The following is a 23,276-nucleotide window of genomic DNA, read 5'->3' as shown; positions in this document are numbered from 1 at the left end:
AATCATTTTTCTCCTTGAGATATGTATCTTGGCTGCAAGCAAAAAAAAGGAAAAAAAAAAGCTATTTGTTTATTGCAGTTTTGAAACCAGATAACAAGAAGCTTGTTTCCTGATACTCACTGGAAAAACCGTGGGACTCAAGAACAGTCCTTCCCGCCCCTGAAAGCCGATTCCCTCTGGTCCTCTGATGTGCAGTCCCTTTTCGAGGCTCATTTAGGCCAGAAGAGCAACAGGTCCTGTCACGGATGGACGCTGTGGCAGGAGGAGCTGCATTATTGGCGGAAAAGGCAGGGGAGGCTGCTCGCTGGGAACAGCTATCCAGCTGTGCTGATGCAAGTCGTCCACCTTTCCCAAACTTTTTTTTTTTAATTTATTTATTTGACAGAGAGACACAGCTGGAGAGGGAACACAAGCAGGGGGAGTGGGAGCGGGAAAAGCAGGCTTCCCGCAGAGCGGGGAGCCGGATGCGGGGCTCAATCCCAGGACCCTGGGATCATGACCTGAGCTGAAGGCAGACCCTTAACGACTGAGCCACCCAGGCGCCCCTACCTTTCCCAAACTTTAACCTCCTACCTCTGAAGTCTTAATGAACATGAATTGCCACACCGGGGCTTTGCCAAGATGACCCAAATGCAGATGAGAGGCTGACCAAAACATTTTCAAACTGTGTATATTCGCTGTTATTTTGAAATTGGGACAAGACCTAATCCTCCCAGAGGAAGGTAAGTACTCAAGACCCAAGGCCCCTTGGGCAGATTCTCCCTCCACGAGGCTATAACAAACCTTAGCATTTTAGATTTGGGAACAGACCACAGACATCTAGTCTAACCAAGGTTAGAGGCAAGGAAAAGTTAAGCCATCTGCTCATGTTCACAGAGAGAGAGAGAGAGAGAGTGCGAGCAGGGAGCACCATGGTCTCTCTTATTTGCTATCATGCTCCCCAGCACCTAATACAGTTGCTCCACTGTGTAGGCTCTCAATAAATGTTTGAATTAATGAATAAATAGCAGCAAAGCAGGGGTGTAGATATGGTTTTCTGATTCTTACTTCATGCTTTTTCTACATTGCCTCTCTAACATGAGAATTTGTGTCTAAAGCCAGTTATACCATAAGACATTTCCCTTCATATAAACCATTAAAATTAGTGACCATTACAAATTGTTTTTGACTCTATATAGAAAATATATTCTCCATGATACTTTAATAAAGGCAGGGGCTGACTTTTCAGTTCGGGCATCTCTGTTAACTTGCACAGTGACCGGCACAAGTATGTGCTCAATAAATGTTTGATGTTTTAATAAATCTGAGTCTGTACAACAAAATTCTTCTTTTATCTTACTATGTGGTTCATAGTTACAGGATTTTACCTTTATACTAACAATTAATTATGCTAAATGAAAAATCCAATGGATGCCTTCTCCAGAGCCAGTTTAGACTCCATCTCTAATAAAGAGTATTGGTTTGACATTTATCTTATTGTGGTAAAATTATTTTTAAGTAAGATAATGAGATATTTGTAAAAATCAACAATTTTTGTAATGGGTTAAGACTGTCTTGGCATCACTGTTTTGGAGAAAAATTTGAGAAACAGCATGTCCCCAAAATACCCTGTGAACTACAGAATGGAAAACAGACTATCAAAGCTAGAAGGAGAAAAGAATGATCAAGTGGAAGATCATAGCGGATGAAGGTTTAGGTGGGAGAAACAAACAACAAACACCAAACATCTCAAGCACCCACACTGGGCACTGAGGCAATAGTTCTCTATTTCAAACAAAAATAAAATTCAAAATAATAAAATAAAATATAATTCAAAGCAACTCCTACCATGTTCTATTTTGACCTCATATTATTGACTAAAGGTTACTTTGACAACTGACTCATTTCTCTTTCAATGTCATCACAGAGAGAGAAGCTATCAAGAGTAAAGTACTCAACTTCTGGTTCAACCAGAAGAGATAAAATCTCATTATATTAACTAGTACCTCATAAAGATTTGAAGTTCACTCGAGTTGAATATACAGTAATAGAATCAGGGTTTTAGCCTCCAACTCAAATTATGAGAAGCTTTTGACTAACTGTCAAATGCTTCTTATGGTAACATGTTCTGTGCTACAGTTAAAACATACTGTCTGGTGTTCACATCCTCCTTGGCATATGAAAACACTATATAGTTAAGTAAATATTGCCTCTCATTCATCCAAGAATAATTACAAAACAGATGGGTTTATGTGTGTCTTTTAAAGGCCTGAAAATGTATCTTTAAAAATAAACCCTATTTCTGAACAAAAAATCATCATCATCATTATTCATGTTATTGCTATTTGTAATAGGAAGTAGAAAATAAAAACTATACTCAGAAGGACAGAGGGAGTTCTTAGAAAGGGGTGAAGATATTTACCTTTCTTTTAATGATAAAAGGATCTTTGATAAATTCTTAGAATGATTGAAGTTTCCTTTTTTTATACCTCCAATCTCTCTCACTGAACTAACTGCCCAGATGATCTTTCTGAAGTGTATACCTGATAATGTTATTCCCAGGCTTAAAAAGTTCTAGTCTCCTTATCATCCATAAAGCAAAATTTAAATTCTTATCATGGAATATGTAAGGTCCCCTCTGCCTCTCTAGACTCATTTCCTGCCAGATCCCTGTACTCCAGAAACAAATCATAATTCCAAACCCACAATCCTTTCAGGACTCTAGACTCAACACAAGTTTACTGACATAAGACACCCTTTTCCAAACTTTAACCTCTGACTTCCTCTGTTGCTCCCTTTGCTCAGAATGCTCTTCCCCTCTTGTTCACCTGGTCCTCCTACATATCCTTCGTGACTCTGCTTAAGTATCTAGTCCTCGTAGGGCTTCACCTGACCCCTCTTTTCTCCCTCCCCCCAAACATAGCACAGAACCACAGAAGAGATGCTACTCATATTATCATGTTTTACGATTTCATTTATAGCTCAGGCCATAAACCTTGGAGTCACATTGAATTCTCTTTTCTCACAATCCAAGTCCAATCCTTTAGCAAATTCTGTGGGTTCCATTTTCAAAGTATATCCTGATCCCGATTCCTTCTCATCACCTCCACTACCACACTGGCCCAAGCCACATTACCACTCACCTGGTTTACTATGATAGCCTTCTCACTGGTCCCCCAGATTCTGCTTTAAACCCTATTTAGTCCATTCTTAACCCAGCACCCATAGTGATTCAGTTAAAACAAAAGATTATGTCATTCCTCTGTTCAAAATCCTCCAATGGCTCCCATCTACTCCAAGCAAACCTCAAGTCCTTCCGACAGCCTATGAGGCCCTACCTGGCCTTCTCCCCACCACCTCTCTGACTTTCTTTCCCACTACCTCCCTCTTCTTGCTCCCTCTGTTCCAGGCTCATAGTCTTTGCACCTGCTGTTTCTTCTGCCTACAATGCTATTCTCCCAAATATCCACACAACTCATTCCCTCATTCCCTATAGGTCTTTACTAAATTATCATCTTCTACCTCAGCACAAGATTGTGATCCCTAAATACTATTTTCCACTAAAATGAACCAAAGCTCTTTGGGGAAAATGGCTGATTCCAAGTCTGAGGCAGGAAGTATATGAGACTGGAATATTCTGTCATATCAGAAAGCAAAGACACTATCTAAAACTACTAGGGTTATGTCAAATGGATTCAGGAGCTGACTTCAAGTAGCTCTTACTAGCCAAAGTAGTAAAAATTTGAACAGCAATAAGGAATAATAACCAATGGATGCAAACACGTCAGATATGTTGATACCTACATGTTCATAATGATAATCTAAAGAAATCATTGTTCATCTTTGGAACCAATTCATTATTTGGAAAGCAAATAAAAGGGGGAAATATCAACACTCAGCATGCCTTTGCTACACAGATTGTACCACAGGACGACCAAATAGTTGATGAGGGAAGGTTTCTTCTTGAAGTATTCCAGATAATGAAAGCATAAAATTGATAGCATTAGAGTATCACTGTTGTACAAACACCAAATAAAGTGCTGAAGCTGAGTAATAACCGTCAATGGCTGCTGACGTCACAAAAGGAGGTACAAGCATTCACTGAAGGCCTTCTGAGGGAAGAACACACACACACCTTCTGAAGTGGTCTTGCCAAAAAACTGAAGCCTCCAAATCTAACTACCAGTTTACAGAAAATATAGGACACAGAAAACCAAGTTAGAAGAGACACTTCAGGAATACAATCAGTAAAATTTAGTCTGGAGGAAATACTACAAAACAATTCAAGTTCTTTAACAAATAAATGTCAGGGAAGACAAAAGAGGATGGGGTACCTATAGGATAAAAGAGATTTAAAACATATACTAAGCAAATGTACTATCTGGACCATGAAATTCTGATTCCAACCAATTTAAAAGAAACTTCACAACTGAAGAAATTTGAACACTACTTGAATAGTATTTTATAATATTAAAAAACTATTCATTTTTAAAGGTGTTTAATAGTATTGTGTCTATAATTTTTCAGAAACCCGTATCTTTTGAAGATATACACTGAAATATGTTCAAAAGAAATCTGGGAGGAGCATTAAAAAGAAGAGACGGCGGTAAGGCCCAGCTAAAACAAGAGTGGGGATAAGGTGATCATTGCTGAAATTGGATGATGTATACATGGGGATTTGATTTACTATTTTCTCTACTTTGTGTGTTTGAAATTTTCTGATAAAAAAAAAAATCTCAGGCAAAAAGTGGGAGATTATCTGATAATATGCAATAGTTATATGAGGGAATTGCTCCAGGGACTTAAAGAACACAGATGAATACTCACTGAGTCAGTAAGCCATATGCAAAACTGGCTTGGGGCTGAAAAATGACAAGGTTCAATGAAAAAAATTGCTATAATCTGGCAAGATGATGATCACAAAATAGGCTGAGCATTTCATTTAAGGAGCAAATAATCAGATGAAAGAGATCATCTGCAAGACAAATAAAAGCAATTGAACAACAAACTGGTCAAAACTAAAAAGCTGTTACACCAGTGTAAGCCAGAAAAATACATTCACTGTGCAGTTTGTAGTGCAATAATCAGGCACTCTCTCCAATGTGCAATATCCACAGTGTGGTTTGACAACTTGAAGGACTCTCTATATACCCAACAATGACCCAGCAAGCAGGAATCACATAACTCGGACAGAGTAGTGATGGTAGCATCTGCATCACTGGTGGGTCATGACTGGGAAGGTAGCTGATAGGATGGGGTGGAGGATGGGCATTCTGGTCTCTACACTGTTTCTAATTCTTCATTAAAACAGAAGTCTATTGATAAAATTCATGAAAAGAGGTACTCTGGTTTTATGTATCTTAAAATAAATGCCATGGGTAACTATTGTAAAAAATGACATTTTTCCAATTCCAAGAATGTCTGTATTTATCCATTTAGCTCTTGTTATATTTGAATATACTAAAATGTTCTTCATAATATCTAACGTGTCATTTTGATGTAATGTAATGTCCTTTTGATATTTTTTAAACAGTCCTTGCTTGTGGTTGCTTTCAAGGCTAAAAGGAGACTATAAAAGAATGGGTTTTTATAATTGATAGGGATGCCAGAGGCATGGTAAATCATAATACTTTAAGAATCATGGGGTAAAATGTTACATCTTATATGGCAATTGACAGATCTAACTCAGGAACTCATACATTTTTTTTCCACCAGCAATAGACCCAAGCTCCATCTTCTTTCACTCCATATAAACCAAGATATTAAGTCAGTACTATTTGGTGTTGGTGTATGAATATTCAGCAAACAAAATTTGCCAGCACATTTTGAAAATCATATGAAATTTTCTTTTTCTTAAAAAAAGATTTTATTTATTTATTTGACAGAGAGAGAGCACAAGCAGGGGGAGCGTCAGGCAGAGGCAGAGGGAGAGGGAGAAGCAGGCTTCCTGCTGAGCAGGGAGCCTGATGAGGGGCTCCATCCCAGGACCCTGGGATCATGACCTGAGCCGAAGGCAGACACTTAACCAACTAAGCCACCCAGGCATCCAGAAAATCATATGAAATTTTCTTGACACTATTTGACATCATGCTTTGATATAATCTATCAAACATGGCTTATCAAACAGAAACACATGGGATGCCTGGGTGGTTCAGTTGGGCCTCCATCCTATAGCACAAAGAATCTCCCCATCCTCCCCTTCCCCAAATTTAAAGCAATGCTATATATTCAACAGCAGCTGTGGGACTGGGGCCATGTTGAGAGAGGGGAATGGGTAGTGAAGAATGACCTGAGATGACCCATGACTTTCCAGGATAAGTCTTAATAGTCAGGGAGGAATGTCCTGAACCCTGAGCTAGAGAAAACCCTTGCATGATGCAGAATGTCCATCTTTTCCAAAAGGGAAGTATGTGGCCAAACAGTAGCACTAGAAAAAGGCAGGCCTCAAGCACACATCACAGCAACTGCAAGCAGAGCAGATACTCAAGAAGGAGTTTGCAGAATTGAAAGGAAGATCCTAAACTACAGGTCAATGTGTAACCTGACCCCAGTGCTCGTGCCACAGGGATTATCATAGTTTACATCAAGTATCTCATAATCGACTCATAACCACCCTTACCTGAGCTACAAGAACTACCCCTCTCTTCCCCTGCATGAATTGAAATTTCTTACATTTTCTGTTGAAACATCCTGTTTACCTTCTTCATCCTATTACCCCAATCCCAAGTGTCCTGATTCCTCTAAACATCTCAGAGGTCTGCAGAAACAATGAGTGAACTGTCACTTTATTACAAGGGTAAGATTTTATGGCTACTTTAAGAGGTAGTCCCCCAAATCAGGTATGATAACTAATAACAGCTATAACTTCTTTTAGGTGAAAGAGGTTCATTTCCAAAAAAGTACTCCTTACCTATGAAAGTCTAATTAGTTTATAAAAGTTCCAACTTAAAATTTTTTTTTAATTTAAATATTTTTTAAACATTAAATTTAAAGAGAGATGGTAAATAGATCAGTGGTTGCCAGAAATTCACTGGAGGTGGAGAAAGGGTTAAATACATGAAACATAGGGGATTTTTAGGGTGGTGAAACTACTCAGTATAATATGTAGTGGTAGATACATGACAATATGCATTTGTCAAAACTCACAGAACTTTAGAGGACAAAGAATGAAACTTAATGTATACAAATTAAAAAAAAAAAAAATCATTCAGGAGGTTAAGAACCCAGAATGGAATGTAGTTTGTAACAAAGGAATCTAATGTACCAAAGGTATTACAAATGCATGGAAAAACCTCACTGGGGGCACCTGGGTGGCTTAGTCAGTTGAGCATCTGACTCTTGATTTTGGCTCAGGTTATGATCTCAGAGTCCTGAGATTGAGCCCTGCATCAGGTTCCCCGCTTAGCAGGGTTTCTGCTTGAGATTCTCCCTCTCCCCCTCCCTCTGCCCCACCCTCTCCCACTCACATGCACATATGTTCTCTCTCTCTAATACTCCTTAAGCATGGGCTATACATAGTTACTACCTTCCAAAGAATGGACTGTGGGAGGGAAGAAGAAAGAGTGATTTCACAGTGGAGAAACCTGACAAACACTACCTCAGGCAGGTGACCAAGAGAACATCAACATCATCCTGATGATGATGACCGTGCACGCCCTTGGTGTGATGTGTTAAAAATGGCACTTTGCCTCTGTGGTAAAACTGTATAACCCCAGTATAATTACGAGAAAGGCATCAGACAAATCCCCATTGAGGAACATTCTATAAAATACCTGATCACTACTTTTCAAAACTGTCAAGGTCATCAAAAACAAGGAAAGTCTGAGAAAATATCACAACCAAGAGGAGCCTAAGAAGACATGAGGATTGAATGAAATACGAGATCCTGGAACAGAAAAGGGACATTGTATAAAAACTAAGGAAATCTGAATAAAGTATGAACTTTAGTAATAATAATGTATCATATTGGTTCATTGGTTGTAACAAATGTATCACACTAATTTAAGATGTGAATAACAGGGGGAACTGGGTATGATGTGTATGGGAACTTTCTATACTACCTTCACAACTTCGCTGTAAATCAAAAACTACTCTTAAAAGTTCAGGGGCACCTGGGTGGTTCAGTCGGTTAAGCATCTGCCTCCAGCTCAGGTCATGATCTCAGGGTCTTGGGATCAAGCCCCACATCGGGCTCCCTGCTCAGTGGAGAGTCTGCTTCTCCCTCTCCCTCTACCCCTCACCCACACTCATGCTCTCTCTCTCTCTCTCTCAAATAAATAAATAAAATCTTAAAAAATAAAATAAATATTCATTTTTTAAAATGTTAAGTTAAACACTGTATAGGTGTTTAAAAACCCAGCTGTTGTACAAAACCCCCTTGCTGAAGAACATATTTATTAAAGTAACTGCTAAATGGACATAGTTTTGCAAAAACATTTGTTACACATGATTTCTTGTTCAAACAAAATTCATTGTATCTACATCCAGCAAAGCAAAGTTAACTCGGGCTGTATGCCAAGACATGGAAATAGCCTTGTTATATAGACTCAATGTGATAATTGTATTACTCAAATCTTTCTATCCATGACACACAATATTCCCATTGGTCTAAAAGTAAAAAAGCCTCTAAGTTGATTCTCCACTGACTCAAAAAGTTTCCAAATGTCTGAAGGCAGAAGTCAGAAACTCTGGGACCAGGGGAGGGCAGGAAGGAGTAGTGACGGCTGATTCCAGATTTGAAAAAATAATAATAATAAAAGGAAGGAAAATGCCTACGTTTCTCCAGAGGGCCACCCTTAAATGGGAACACTGCCAGAGAACTTAAAGTAGCTCTGAGAAGGAGAAAAGTTGGAGTTAAGAAAAATTTACCACACTTTACCAACCCTAAGTGCCCAAGATTGTACTTGCTAGGCAATCAAAACTCCAAAGGGCGTAAGTCTCTGTCTTTGAATTCTGGACATCACTGGTCCTAGGGGGCAGGGGAAATTTTTAAAGAACACATGGCCTCTAGAATTTTATGCTCAACACTTTCACAGCATGGCTCACACACCCAGTTTTTGAAGATAATAATAGCCCACACAATACCAGGCCAGTCCATAGCAGGAAGCTTGCATGTTGCCTCCACCTTTGCAGAGATCAGCCAGGGGTGACAAACCCTGGAGACAAAGCCAAAGTCAGGTATCCTGCTCTCCTTTACTTTAGGCCCCTCATCCACTGGGGGCCAGCAGAACCTGAATAAATAGGAGAGCAGGAAAAGATAATAGTGGTTTTCAGACTTTTGACAGCACTACTTAGCCTAGGTGGTTCTGCCAGTTCATCCTTCAAGGTCTATTTCAAACCTTAAATCTTTAGTCTTCCAGCTAAGCCTCCCTCCTCCAAATTCTGAGAGCACAATTCTCTTCTCACAAATGTCAAGTTGCTTGGCACTTGTTTAATTCTTTGCATTGCTGGCTTCTTTTCATATTTAATACATCTTGTATATATAGCCTAGAATTGACTTCAAATTCTTGAATCTGACTGCAAATTCTTTTTCTCTCCTCCCCATCCATATCCTTTCATATCCCATAGCACCTCATCCAGTGTTTTGCATAGCATATATGCTTAATAAATAGCTGATTTTGAGTTGGCTATTCTGATCTCCCTCAAATTGCCATTAAAAACATTAAATATAAATCAGATCCTTTTTATATCTTATCCTTCTGGGTAGCCACTCAGAATAGCCAGGAGGTTGTCATGATTATGTTCAGCCTACTTATGGTGAGACTTGGTTTGAGGTGAGAAGAAATAGGTCTTCTAGCTGTCACCAACAGGATTATGCATTTCCCTGCCCAAACTGGTCTTTCACAATTCTGCTTACACAATAATCCTTGGTTCCCAGACAACTGACTGCTACATCTGGTTTTGGTGCAGGAAAATAATGTTATCAGCCTCCAGACAGTAACCCTGGTCTGATCCAGCAAAATGAACCCAACCCTGGAAGCTCAGTCCCAGCACTCACCCCTGCCAGGGCCCTGGGTTTCCCTACTCCCCCCATCTCATTCATATCTGATACCTCCCCCATCTTGAGAAAGGATGGTATGTATTCTTACCTGAGCCGTTAGCATTTGGAAACCCAGGCAGGCACAGGAATTACCAGAAAAAAATTCTAATCATTAGATTGTTATGCTCACATAGAGCCCAGGGCCTGATGCAAAACAGCACCTTTCCTTTTCCTGTGAGGCCGCTGATCAGTTCATGCACAACTTACCCCAATGAGCATCATCTGTGCATTCATTTACTGACTTTTCTTTATACATTTTTATATTGTTTCCAGTAAATATTAAACATTTTCATAAAAGCTTTAGGGGAAAAGGTTAGCTAGAATGCTTCAACAGATGTACCATCCCCAAGTAAAACTCATCAGCACATGAACTGGTCACACGAACCTCTCCCAACTCTGAAAGTTTTCTGATCCAATCCAAAGTATATAACAGTCCCCTTTTTTAAATTCATGGCTTGACATATAACAGGCAATCTTCCACATTTAAAAAAAAAAAAAACGAGTTTAGGTTTATGAACTATAATCTTTAAAAGCCAATTGGGAGTCTAGAATTAAATGAAAATTCACCGGAAATGGTTCGTAAAACTGGACGGCCACATGCAAAAGAAGGAAATTCATTCATTATCTTACAACATACACAAAAATGAACTCAAAATGGGTGAAAGACTTGAATGCAAGACCTGAAATCACAAAAATCCTAGAAGAAAACACAGGCAATAAGCTCCTTGACATTGGCCTTGGTGAGGATTTTTTGAGTGTGCCACCAAAAGCAAAGGCAACAAAACCAAAAATAAACAAGGGGGACAACAGCAAACTAAAAAGCTTCTGCACAGCAAAGGAAACCATCCACGAAATGAAAAGGCAACCTATCAAATGAGGGAAAATACTTGCAAATCATATATCTGATAGAGGGCTGATATCCAAAATATATAAAGAACTCATACAACTCAACAGCAAAAATTTTAAAATGGCAGAAGATCTAAATAGACATTTTTCCCAAGAAGATATACAAATGGACAACAGGTACATGAAAAGAGCATCTTTTAATCACCAGGGAAATGCAAATCAAAACCACAGTGAGACATCACCTCATGCCTGTTGGAATGGCTCTTATAAAAAACGTAAGAAATGACAAGTGTTGGAAAAGGTGTGGAGAAAGGGGAATCCTTGTTCACGCCGTTGGTAGGAATGTAAATTGGTGCAGCCACCATGGAAAACAGTAGGGAGATTACTCAAAAAATAAAAAATAAAACTACCATGTGATCCAGCAATTCTACTTCTAGGTATTTATCTGAAGAAAATGAAAAGGATATCTCAAAAGGATATCTGCAACCCCATGTTCATTGCACCACTATTTACAATAGCCAAGATATGAAAGCAACATAAGTATCCATCAATGGATGAATGGATAAAGAATACGATGGAATATTATTCAGCCATAAAAAAAAGAATGGGATATTGCCATTTGTGACAACATGGACGGACCTCGAAGGCATTATGCTAAATGTAATAAGTTAGACAGAGAAAGACAAATACTGTATGATCTCTCTTGTATGTGGAATCCAAAATAAAACAAAAAACCAAACTCATAAATACAGAGAAGAGATAGGTGGTTGCCAGAGGCGAGGGGTGGGAGGTGGGGGATGAGTGAAAAGATAAAATGAAAAAAAAAAGTGAATACCTATGGTAAAAAATAAAAATTATTTAATCAGATAAAATAAAATGTAAAAATAAAAATCATCTGCATTAAATACCATTACAAATAACTCATCTGAGCTGGCAATCAGACGAAGAGAGCTTCCACACAACACTAAGCATGCTCGTGCACAAGGACAAACACAGCATAACTCACAGTTCTGCCTGGAAACAGACAGATGCTTTTGACATTGATTGCAAGACCCATTCTGAAATTCAAAACATAAAAATCTGTTTTTATCCAGTGTTTTAGAATCAAGGATATACAGACTATATATAGAAAATGTCTCTAAGCCTACCCACTCGACTGTTCGCCATAATTTCTTGAGGAAAAACAGAAATTGCATAGAGGTCTCTGCTCGGAAGCCTCTGGAATGACAAAGAGAAAGCTGCCAGTTAAGAAAGGTGTCTGTGGGAGGAAGGGATGGGGGAGCAAAAGGATCCGTACTCTGTGTGCCATAATGCCTCACAAACTAATCTTTTTCTGCCTCTCTAATCCAGAGGATGAATAACATGGATTTTGCAGAATATGCTCAAATGATATATATGATTAGGGCAAGGCAGAAGGAATTACCAGAGAATACTTCATTAATACTTGACTTATACATAAATTTTTACCACATGTACAGTTATTTGTTACTATGCTTTGTGTTATGAAATGGGAGCAAGCTAGAACAGAATCAAGGAGGAAAATAATTATTTATTTCCCCCTCCTCTATTTAACTGCCCTAGCCTGGAAAAAAAACTGTGAAAAAGAGACAGCAATGCTCCCAAACAGCTAATAATATGCCATGATTTATTATAGCTATGTTACATTGCTTGCGCTCCTGCAGAAACCTTGTCATATTCTTCTTTTTGTCTCATTTATGCATGGGACAGAATCAATCTTACGCCATGACACTTAGGTGTCCAAATATTTTTCTTATCTTTATTTTCTTTGTATCAGTTTAAGGCCCATATTAGCTCCCTCTGAGCTGGCAAGAAAGTCCATCACAATCATAATTGTGGTTTACACCAGAATTTGGGAGAAGCGCATGTATCAGAAAATGGGGGAAGGACTTCTAATCTCTCACCTGCCCAATATCGCTAGTGATACTCTCACTGCCCAACTTGAAATGTGACAGGCTTTCTGTTCCAATGCTAAGCCTGAATGCGATAGGGCTGAGAGGGGGCTTTGCCTCAGCTAGAAGCCCTGGTACCTAGTGTGGAGCCTCCCCAAGGCACCATACAACCTCCTTTTCTGAGGTCTTACCTACCAGGACACAACCACAGAACAAGCAAGAGTCCCTCCTACCCATGGCCCCCCAACCTCCATCCCCTTCTCAGTGCTCCAGAATTTTTGCTCTTTCCTGGCCCTCAAGGGTACCCCTTTATTTCTTCCTCATTACTCTGCTTCAGAGCACGTTGGGTAATTTCAACAAGTGAAGGTAAGATTGGGAACCTGCTTTAATTAACATCTTAACAAAGTATCCCGCCACTTAACGCTGGTGATCATTTCTTCCCACCCCAAATTTCCCTTCAGTCTTCACCCCACCCTCCATCACTATTAGAGCTAGAGTTCTGGAGGGAAGGGACTGCTTATTACTCATTTCATTCCTCTAAAATACCTAACATGGGGATTTTCACCCACTGTGCTCAAGAAATCAAAGCCCTCAAATTTTTCTTGATATGTAAAAAAATTTATTTTTGCCACAAGTAGGTACAAATACTGTCACAGCAATGCCTGACATACGAAACTAAGCACATCAGGCAGCTGGATGTGGGAACAGCTTTGCTGGAACTAAGAGTATTAGGTTAGCACGTTATCAGGTCAGCACCACAGAGACATTGCAAGAACTCTGCCTCCAAGAGGAAGAGCACAGCCGAAGCAGAACCAGAGTTTCTCAAACAGCAATCATCCTCAAGAGTAACCTGTAGATAACCGTGGTGCTTTTATTGACATTATGGTGGCCATTGCATTGAAATTTTTGCTGGCCTGATTAGTGTTGCTTTGAATCATTTAATTTTCTCACACAATATGTCTCAAAAATTTTTAGAATTTGAAGTGTGCCTCTGTGGCTGCTGGATGTTCACTCTTCTTATTCTAATTTTCTTCTTAGCTAAAAGAATACCTATTGTTTAGCTGCCCATCATAAAGACTACAGTGCCCAGCCTGTCTGGCAGCTGTGTGTACATAGGATGGTGAATCACCTTGGGGCTGGCGACAATGGGTGTCCATGACTAAGTCTGGCCTGAAGGGGCAAGGAGAGGAAGGAAGGAAGAGGTCCTTGGAACCCAAAAAGTAAGCCGTGGTTGTAGGAGATAGCTGCCTGACAAGAACTGTGGCTTCTTTACTGGGTTGGGATCACCCAGAAGCTGACCTTGAAGCTCAGATTCCACCACAAGTAGTTTATTTAGGAGGCAATCCCAGGAGGCACCGGAAGGGGCTGGGTAAGTGAGACAGGACAGGGTGCACTGATCAGTAGGTCACCACTGAGTGCAGCTGGGGCTCAGTCTTGATAGGAACCCCTGGGAGATGATAAAGAATACAGCTCAGAGTTGTCCCAACCTAGGGGAGAGGAAGCCACAGTGTTTATCCACCTATTCCCAAACACCATTGGTTAAGAGCTGCTCCTTGGGGATCAACCGTCTCTCACCACTGACCTGCCCTGGGCGTGGGCTGGGCATGCTCCCATGCCACAAAGGGCCTCAGGCAGAGAGTGGCAGATGTTTACACAGGAAAGAGCCACCACCATGTATGAGGAGTGGTGAGGACTGAGGGTACATGGGTGGGGGCCCCACAGGGTACACCTTCAGTTAAAGAGGATAGCTACTGCCAATCTGGCCCAGCAGGGAAAGAAGCTGAGGAATAAATACCCAACCTCGTTCTCCTTACTCTCCCATCTCCTGCTGAGCCTAACCAGAAGCCCACTGATGCAGTCCACTCTCTGGACACAGAGCAGGGTGGAGGAGAATGAACAGCAGATCTGTGGAGCCACGAGTATTCAGGACATCTGCTTTCCACTGTTTCCAAATTTCTATATTTAAAAGCACTGCTTGACTATAAAATATTACACTATTTGACTATAAGAGCACTATAAAAATATAAAAATAAAAATATTGTGATACATTTGTATATTTGCTAAAACCAAAGAAAAGACCTTGTAACTGGAAAGGACCTTGGAAAACTTCTCTCTTGAGTTCAAGCAGCAGAAATGAGTTCCAGCACTACCTGAATGAGAAGAGATTTCAGTCTAATAATTAGGAATGATACCACTTTAAACAAGTCACTTTCAGAGTGTTCCTTGTTAGGTCATCGATCTAACATCTAACGAAGCTATTGTAAAAATCAAAAGAATGTGAATGCTCTGTAATTACAAAGATTATTGTAATTACGAATGTGAGGTGTTGGTATGCCCACACTGCTCCAGACAGATGAGAAGCAATGCCGCTTCTAAACACATTCAGGAAGGAAAGGCCACTATTTTTATTTCACTGTGTTTTTTCAATTAGGAAGACATTTACACAAATATCTGCTACTACGATTTTTTTAAATGAGAAAGCGCATAAATAAATAACATGTATTTATATACAAGTATTTTCTGACCACTAATCCCTCACCAAAAAACTATATTCAATTAATTACATAACAGTTTCTAACAAATAGTCATTTCTTCCTCTAGTTATTTCCTTTTATTTTTGACAGTATGTTTCACTCTTTTAACCACTTCCTCTTTTATCCTTATATGATTCAACATTTCTGATGATCCAGTAATTATGCCCAAGATCACGATTCTTTGTCCTTTCTCTTTTCACTTCCCTTCTAATGTAGAAAATAAGCCTAATGACAGGATACCGCTAGGTTATAGTGAGGAATGCTAGGCAGAACATCTTCTATGTGAAATCACCAAATTCAAGGAATTAATAAAATTATAGTTATTGTTCCTAATGGGGATTTCAGAGTTTCTGCCTTGTTACAAATCAGGAATTAGGATATCCCTAATCCTAACAAAAGACAGTATTTCTTTAAGGGCTATATGGTTACTGTTACACTGTTACTGCCTTAAGATCCCAAACAGTATAACAGTGTAGTCCCTCACTTGGCCAGCCTAAAGTTTTTAACAAAAGGAACTTTGGGGGAGAGGAGATGATTTGTTTTTAAATGTACCACCATTGAGAAAATGCATTAGTCAGTTCTTACCCAAGGGAGAAGGTACAGGAAGATGGAGACAAAGTTTCATTAAGGAAACAAAAGAAGATATTTCGTAAGAGTTAACATAAAGGTGTCATTCTTACTGTTGACTCTATTGTTTCAAGTCTTTGTGTCGGTGGGAGCCAGAAGATTTTAAAGTGTAGGGAAGGAAAAGACTTTGCCCTTTTCCTTAAAGCAAATCTACTCTTTTTAATTAACTTCCTGGCTGTTATCTCTTTACTTCACACCAGGAACTTTGTAATACCCCATTATCACATCGTCTTGAGGAAACAGATATTGCCCTCCTGAACTCTGGTGAGAAGCCTAACAGCTCAGGACTGACTACTCAAAGGAAGTTTTTGCATAGACCCTCCTCCCAGTAAGGCTAAAGGAAACGAATTTTTAAAACTCTCTAGGACTTGACAAGCCATTTTCCATGTAGGTAATTTTCATTGTCCGTATTTGTGTTTCTCTGAAATACAATTGGTAGGAACTCCATTTAAAATGCTAGAATATCCAATATGTGTTTAGAAAGGGGGGGGGAGGGAGAGAGAAATACTGGAGAAGAACTGAGAATTCAAATAAAATTAAATATATTCAGTGATAGATAGCCTTAGTAAGTTACCACTTTTATATACCTAAACCTGCTAAAGATTGCTCTGGTTTGCAATACCTAAACAACAATAAACTTACGTTAGGATTTAAAAAAAATGGGGGGGTTGTGGAATGGATACTCAAATAACTTAATTTACACATAATATTTTTGTGAATTCTCTGATATTTATACAACTGTCACTCCAGTACAGAAATTTTAAATTTGTTTGGGTTTTGGCATCAGACTGCTAAGAGTAATCAAATAGATAATGGTTTTTTGGTGTTATTTTTAGGGTGCTGTTGTCAATACAAAATGAACAAACCTTTTAGAATCTCTAAAAGAAAAAAAGAGTTTTATTCGAGGGAACACACTCTTCACAGGGAAGAAAGTGCTCCAGAGAATGAATGGTTTTTGCAGGCTTACGTCCTTTTTTACAACTTTTTTTTTTTTAAATTTCCAATTGGTTTTATTTCCCTTTTTTTAATTAACATATAATGTATTATTTGTTTCAGGGGTACAGGTCTGTGATTCATCAGTCTTACCAACACCCAGCCCTCACCACAACACATACCCTACCCAATGTCCATCACCCAGCTATCCCATCCCCTTCCCCCCCTCCCCACCAGCAAACCTCAGTTTGATTCCTGAGATTAAGAGTCTCTTATGGTTTGTCTCCCTCTCTGGTTTCGTCTTGTTTCATTTTTTCCTCTCTTCACCTATGATCCTCTGCCTTGTTTCTTAAATCCCACATATCAGTGAGGTCATATGATAATTGTCTTTCTCTGTTGACTTAGTTCACTTAGAATAATACCCTCTAGTTCTGTCCACATCATTGCAAATGGCAAGATTTCAATTTTTTGATGGCTGCATAATATTCCATTGTATATATATATATCACATCTTCTTTATCCATTCATCTGTCAGTGGACATATGGGCTCTTTCCATAGTTTGGCTATTGTGTACATGGCTGCTATAAACATTGGGGTGCACGTGCCCATTTGGATCACGACATTTGTATCTTTGGGGGAAATACCCAGTAGTGCAATTACTGGGTTGTAGCTCTATTTTCAACTTTTTGAGGAACCTCCATACTGTTTTCCAGAGTGAATGCACCAATTTGCATTCCCACCAACAGTGTAGGAGGGTTCCCCTTTCTCTGCATCCTCGCATCTGTTATTTCCTGACTTTTTAATTTTAGCCATTCTGACTGGTGTGAGGTGGTATCTCATTGAGGTTTTGATTTGGATTTCCCTGATGCTGAGTGATGTTGAGCACTTTTTCATGTGTCTGTTGGCCATTTGGATGTCTTCTTTGGAAAAATGTCTGTTCATGTCTTCTGCCCATCTCTTGATTGGATTCTTTGTTCTTTGGGTGTTGAGTTTGATGAGTTCTTTATAGATTTTGGATACTAGCCCTTTATCTGATATGTCATTTGCAAATATCTTCTCCCATTCTGTCTGGTGTCTTTTGGTTTTGTCGACTGTTTCCTTTGCTGTGCAAAAGCTTTTTATCTTGATGAAGTCCCAATAGTTCATTTTTGCTTTTGTTTCCCTTGTCTTTGGAGACATGTGTAGCAAGCAGTTGCTGCGGCCGAGGTTGAAGAAGTTGCTGCCTGTGTTCTCCACAAGGATTTTGATGGATTCCTGTCTCACATTTAGGTCTTTCATCCATTTTGAGTCTATTTTTGTATATGATGTAAGGAAATGGTGCAGTTTCATTCTTCTGCATGTGGCTATCCAATTTTCCCAACATCATTTGTTGAAGAGACTGTCTTTTTTCCATTGGACATTCTTTCCTGCTTTGTCAAAGATTAGTTGACCATAGAGTTGAAGATCCATTTCTAGGCTCTCTATTCTGTTCCATTGATCTATGTGTCTGTTTTTGTGCCAGTACCATACTGTCTTGATGATGACAACTTTGTAATAGAGCTTGAAGTCCGGAATTGTGATGCCACCAGCTTTGCTCTTCTTTTTTAACATTCCTTTGGCTATTTGGGGTCTTTTCTGGCTCCATACAAATTTTAGGATTATTTGTTCCATTTCTGTGAAAAAAGTTGATAGTATTTTGATAGAGATTGCATTGAATGTGTAGATTGCTCTAGGTAACATAGACATTTTAACAATATTTGTTCTTGGGATCCATGAGCATGGAACATTTTTCCTTTTCTTTTGTCTTCCTCAATTTCTTTAATCACTATTCTATAGTTTTCTGAGTACAGATCCTTTGCCTCTTTGGTTAGATTTATTCCTAGGTATCTTATGGTTTTGGGTGCAATTGTAAATGGGACCGACTCCTTAATTTTTCTTTCTTCTCTCTCGTTGTTGGTGTATAGAAATGCAACTGATTTCTGTGCATTGATTTTGTATCTTGCCACTTTACTGAATTCCTGTATGAGCAACTTGTAAAAGCTTAAAAGATTATAGATTAACATATAGGCAGGAATCATGAGTTTTAACAAGGAATGCAGAGGGTAGGAGTGTTGATCAATATCTTAAGGACAAGACAGTTTTCCTTTAGGCTATTCATTTACAAAGCAGGTGTACAATGTATGCTTGGTGGGCCATAAGTCAGACTTTTGATTTAAACAAAGTTTATGTACACTCATACTGACTTAGAAAGAAATCTAAGATCTTATGGCTTCCCATATATATCAAGCCTTGGAGAGTTTTGCTCTCATCACTGCTAAGAGAGACCCAATCAAAATAAAAATATGTTTACCACGTGGCTGCTAATATCTTAGATTTCCTTAACTATGAGTGGGGACAAGTTATTTTATTCCACAATTAGTTGTAAATAGCCATGAGAAAAGTAACAACAGATTCTAGGTTTAAAATAGAAGGAAATGCCTGCATTTAAATGAATTATAAATATTGATATTGAGAGGTACCTGGGTGACTCAGTTGGTTAAGTGTCTGACTCTTGATTTCAGCTCAGGCCATGATCTCAGGGTTGTGAGATCAAGCCCCGCATCAGGCTCCATGCTAGGCATGGAGCCTGCTTAAGATTCTCTCTCTCTCCCTCTCCCTCTCCCCTCCACCCTTCTAAAAAACAAATAAACAAATATTGACATTGAATATAAATATCAATTTGACCAATAAATGGTGAAAGAGGGGGTAGAGAGATTGCATTCTCCCCACAACACATTTTGAATCCTCCTTATGGCTGATTGACTAGTGAGAGAATCTTTCCACAAAGAAATGGGTATTAATTAAAAATATGAAGTACAAATTGCATACAGTTAACCAGAGGAAATTTCTAAACAACTTGCACATAGGAGGTAGAGATCTTGAATCATCTCCAGAATGAATTCTGACTACAATTCTGAAATATGGAGAGGAAATTTCTAGAAGGTAAATGTAAATGGAGGCTTCATCTTTTGGAGGTTGTCTAGGCCCATTGATACAAGGGTTTCTCTTGGTTAAACAAGTTCCTTTTTCCCCCTTAAATAATAAGAAAATTCAATGAGCCAAAACTATTACTCAAATCTAAAGGTCAGGAAACATTGTGAGTACAAGTGTAATCACATCTCCAGATGTTGGAGCTCCATGTTTTGCCCAAACAAATCCCACCATTTGACTGGATTTGTTGGACTAAGCACTATAGGGGACAAATTGGCAGCCCATCAACGTTTGAACCTGAACTGGGCCATAATTTATTGTGGAAACACTGTTGAAGGAATTTCACATTTCTTGGAAGCTTCCTGGATTATAAACTCTGAACTAGAGCTAGCAGTGAGAGTGATCAGACAAAATTTAAAAGGTCATGCTCCCAGAGAAGTGGAACCACCTTCCAAACGAGGTAAGAGGCCCCTGCCCTATTCTTACATCTTACAGGGACCCATAAACCAGAAACCCAAAATGATGAACTTAGTGAAAATCACACAGACACTTCTGTCACTCAGGAGACCAGTGCTCAGTGATGGCACTGGACAACTCACAATGTTACACATTTGCTGCTGTGATTCATACAGTTCAGGCCCCAGAAAAAAAGCTCTGCATATCTCTTGTCTTGCATCCATGAAGAAAAGATGACTGTTCCAAATGAAGAATTGAAGACTGAGGCACTGCTGATATCAGAGATGGGCATTGTTTCAGAGTGTGGGGAGAATTTGAGTTAGAGAAATAATTAGGAAAAAAAATTAAATCATCATATCTTTCCTCTCAAATTAAAAAACTGCAGTAGAGTTTTTGAATAATGAAATATTTGCCAATAGAGCAAAGTGTTCATTTTCTTGAACTCCTTATATCCACCATTCAAAATTTAGCACAGTTTTTTACAACAGTTGCACGTGGCAGCTGAGGAACAATTTGTGATATTAAACCGTTATATCCTAAATTTGTACACATGTAAGTCTAGATATAACTTATATGAGACACAGCACCTGTTCTTCTCATTGACAACTACAATTATAAATAGTTTCAGGTTTATAAAAATATTTAACAAGACCTAATTAAGCTTTTAAAAACTGAGTTAAAATTTTCAACTACATTTAAATAAACTTAAATTTTGATATTCATTATTATTTATGCTTTGCCTTGCCTTTAAATTTGGCAGGTAATTTTTAATATATTAGAAGAAAAATAATTTCTTGAAGACACTGAATTTCAAAGATTTTTACATTTACTTAAATTGATATACTTTGCACAACAAGATATTCAAATTTTATATATTTTTTTGTGGCAGTTGTAAAAGTTGGCCTCAAATTTTTTGACATATCTCCCATAGAGAGATAGGGGGTCCATATACTCCATTATACTATAATGTATGGCTTAGATGATGAATAGGTCTTCTCATGTTCTAAAATGACAGCTCAAGCTTCAGCCATCTCACTCAAAATTTAAGCAGCAGGATGGAGAAGAGAGGAAAAAGAGGAATAGCATTCATTTCCCAAGAGATTTCCCCCAAAGTCCCGTCTGTTCTTTAATGTATATCTCATTGGTCAGAACTGTATGCATATCCCCACCTAGCTGCAAAGGAGGCTGGGAAATACCATCTTTTGGCTACCTTATGCTCAGCAAAAAACAGGCTCTGTGTATCTGAGAGAGAAGGAAGAATGGATAGTGGTCAGCAATTAGCAGCCTCTGCCTAGAGTAAAACTTACAGAGTCAGACTGGAGAAAAGATGGGACTACAGAACAGTCTCCAGAGGATGAAATGAGGTAGAAAAGGGGGAGGGGGGAAGAAAAGAAAAGAAGTAGATACCCCCCTCTTATATTAAAGAAAAAGATAGCATCACAAATGAGTTTCTATTTAGGAATGGTAATCAATGTCTAATTAGTACAGTGCTTACGATTAATACAAACAGAAGGTTTTTTCTTAAAGATTTCGAAGTGAAAACATATTTCTTCTCTCTATAATGTGTGCATTGTTTATTAAATGCTGTGAACCACTGTTTGAATTACATAGTTATTTTAATCATGGTTATAGTAAAAATTAGTAGTGGTTAAAAAATTGGATCCTGGGGAGAGAAGTGGGAGGGAAGAGGAAATGGTTATGAAAGGACAACAGGAGGGATCTTTGAGGTGATGGAACTGCTCTGTGGTGGTGGACACATGAAACACACATATGATAAAATTGCATAGAACTAAATACAGGCACACACGAATGCTTAAAAGTAAAACTGAGAAAATGTGAAGATGGATGGATTGTATCAATGCTAATATTCTGATTGTGTGTACTACAATTTTACCAGGTTTTACCCTTAGAAGGTACACAGGATCTCTCTGTATTATGTCTTACAACTTCATGTGAATCTACACTTATCTCAAAATTAAAATTTTTTTAAAGTATCAGTTGATGAAAATGATACAACAATATTCATAGCTAATTTTTTTAAAAGGAAAAAATTTTAGAAGCTTGCCTTTTTACTCTCTTGATGTCTTTTTATTAAGAGAAGTTCTTGGGGTGCCTGGGTGGCTTAGTCAGTGAAGTGCCCAACTCTTGATCTCAGTTCAGGTCCTGATCTCGGGGTCGTGAGTTCAAGCCCCATGTTGGGCTCCATGCTGGGTGTGGCGCCTACCTAAAAAAAAGTTCTCAATTTTAACGAGATACTATTTAATCAATCTTTTTATGATCAGTTATTTTTCTGCCCAGCTTTTTAAAAAAAGATTTATTTATTTGAGAGAGAGAGAGAGGTAGCGTAGACGAGCAGTGGGAGGGGCAGCGGGAGGGAGAGAATGTCAAGTGGACTCCCCACTGAGCAGGGAACCTGAGGCAGGGCTCCATCTCAGGACCCTGGGATCATGACTGAGCTGAAATCAAGGGTTGGCTGCTTAACCAACTGAGCCACCCAGGTGCCCCTTCTTCTGTCCAGTTTAAGAAATATTTGCCTACCCCAAGATCATAAGAATATTCTCCGATGTTATCTTGTAGCAGTTTTATTGTTTTACTGTCTACAGTCCATATGAAATTAACGTTTGGGTATGTATAGCTAGGAGTCAAGATACACTGTTGTCTGTATGAATATCCAATTGATATTCAGCACAACTTACTGACAAGATTACCCTTCCCTCACTGCACTGTAGTATCATTTTTGTCATAGATCAAGTGCCCACATATGTGTAGGTCTGTTTCTGGACTCCGTTCTTTTCCATTGGTCTATCTGTCTATCTTACAGCCAAAGCCATACCATTTTGTTCTAGTAATTATTTAATCTTAATCATAAGAGGTAATATATAGTAGGAACAGGCCCTCCAACTTTGTTCTTCTTCAAGATTCTCTTGGCTATTCTTGGTCTTTTGCAATTACATATGACATTTGAAATCAGCTTCTCCATTTTTACCAAAAAATGCTGGGAT

General features: G+C 38.7%; 1 long non-coding RNA gene across 1 annotated transcript; it reads left to right on the top strand.

Annotated features, from left to right (window-relative positions):
- The first annotated feature begins 515 nt into the window (after nt 1-515).
- Nucleotides 516-14,529, top strand: LOC118024200. Its single transcript, XR_004683026.1, has 3 exons — nt 516-722; nt 4,507-4,585; nt 13,813-14,529. It is a non-coding gene; the product is annotated as an uncharacterized LOC118024200 (long non-coding RNA).
- The last annotated feature ends 8,747 nt before the right edge of the window (nt 14,530-23,276 follow it).

The sequence above is a fragment of the Mirounga leonina genome, unplaced genomic scaffold (genome assembly GCF_011800145.1).
Source record: "Mirounga leonina isolate KUSES-001 unplaced genomic scaffold, KU_Mleo_1.0 Mir_114, whole genome shotgun sequence".
NCBI classification, from domain to species: Eukaryota; Metazoa; Chordata; class Mammalia; order Carnivora; family Phocidae; genus Mirounga; species Mirounga leonina.
The sequence above is the reverse complement of the archived record's forward strand: the minus strand, read 5'-3'. Positions and strand labels throughout refer to the sequence as shown.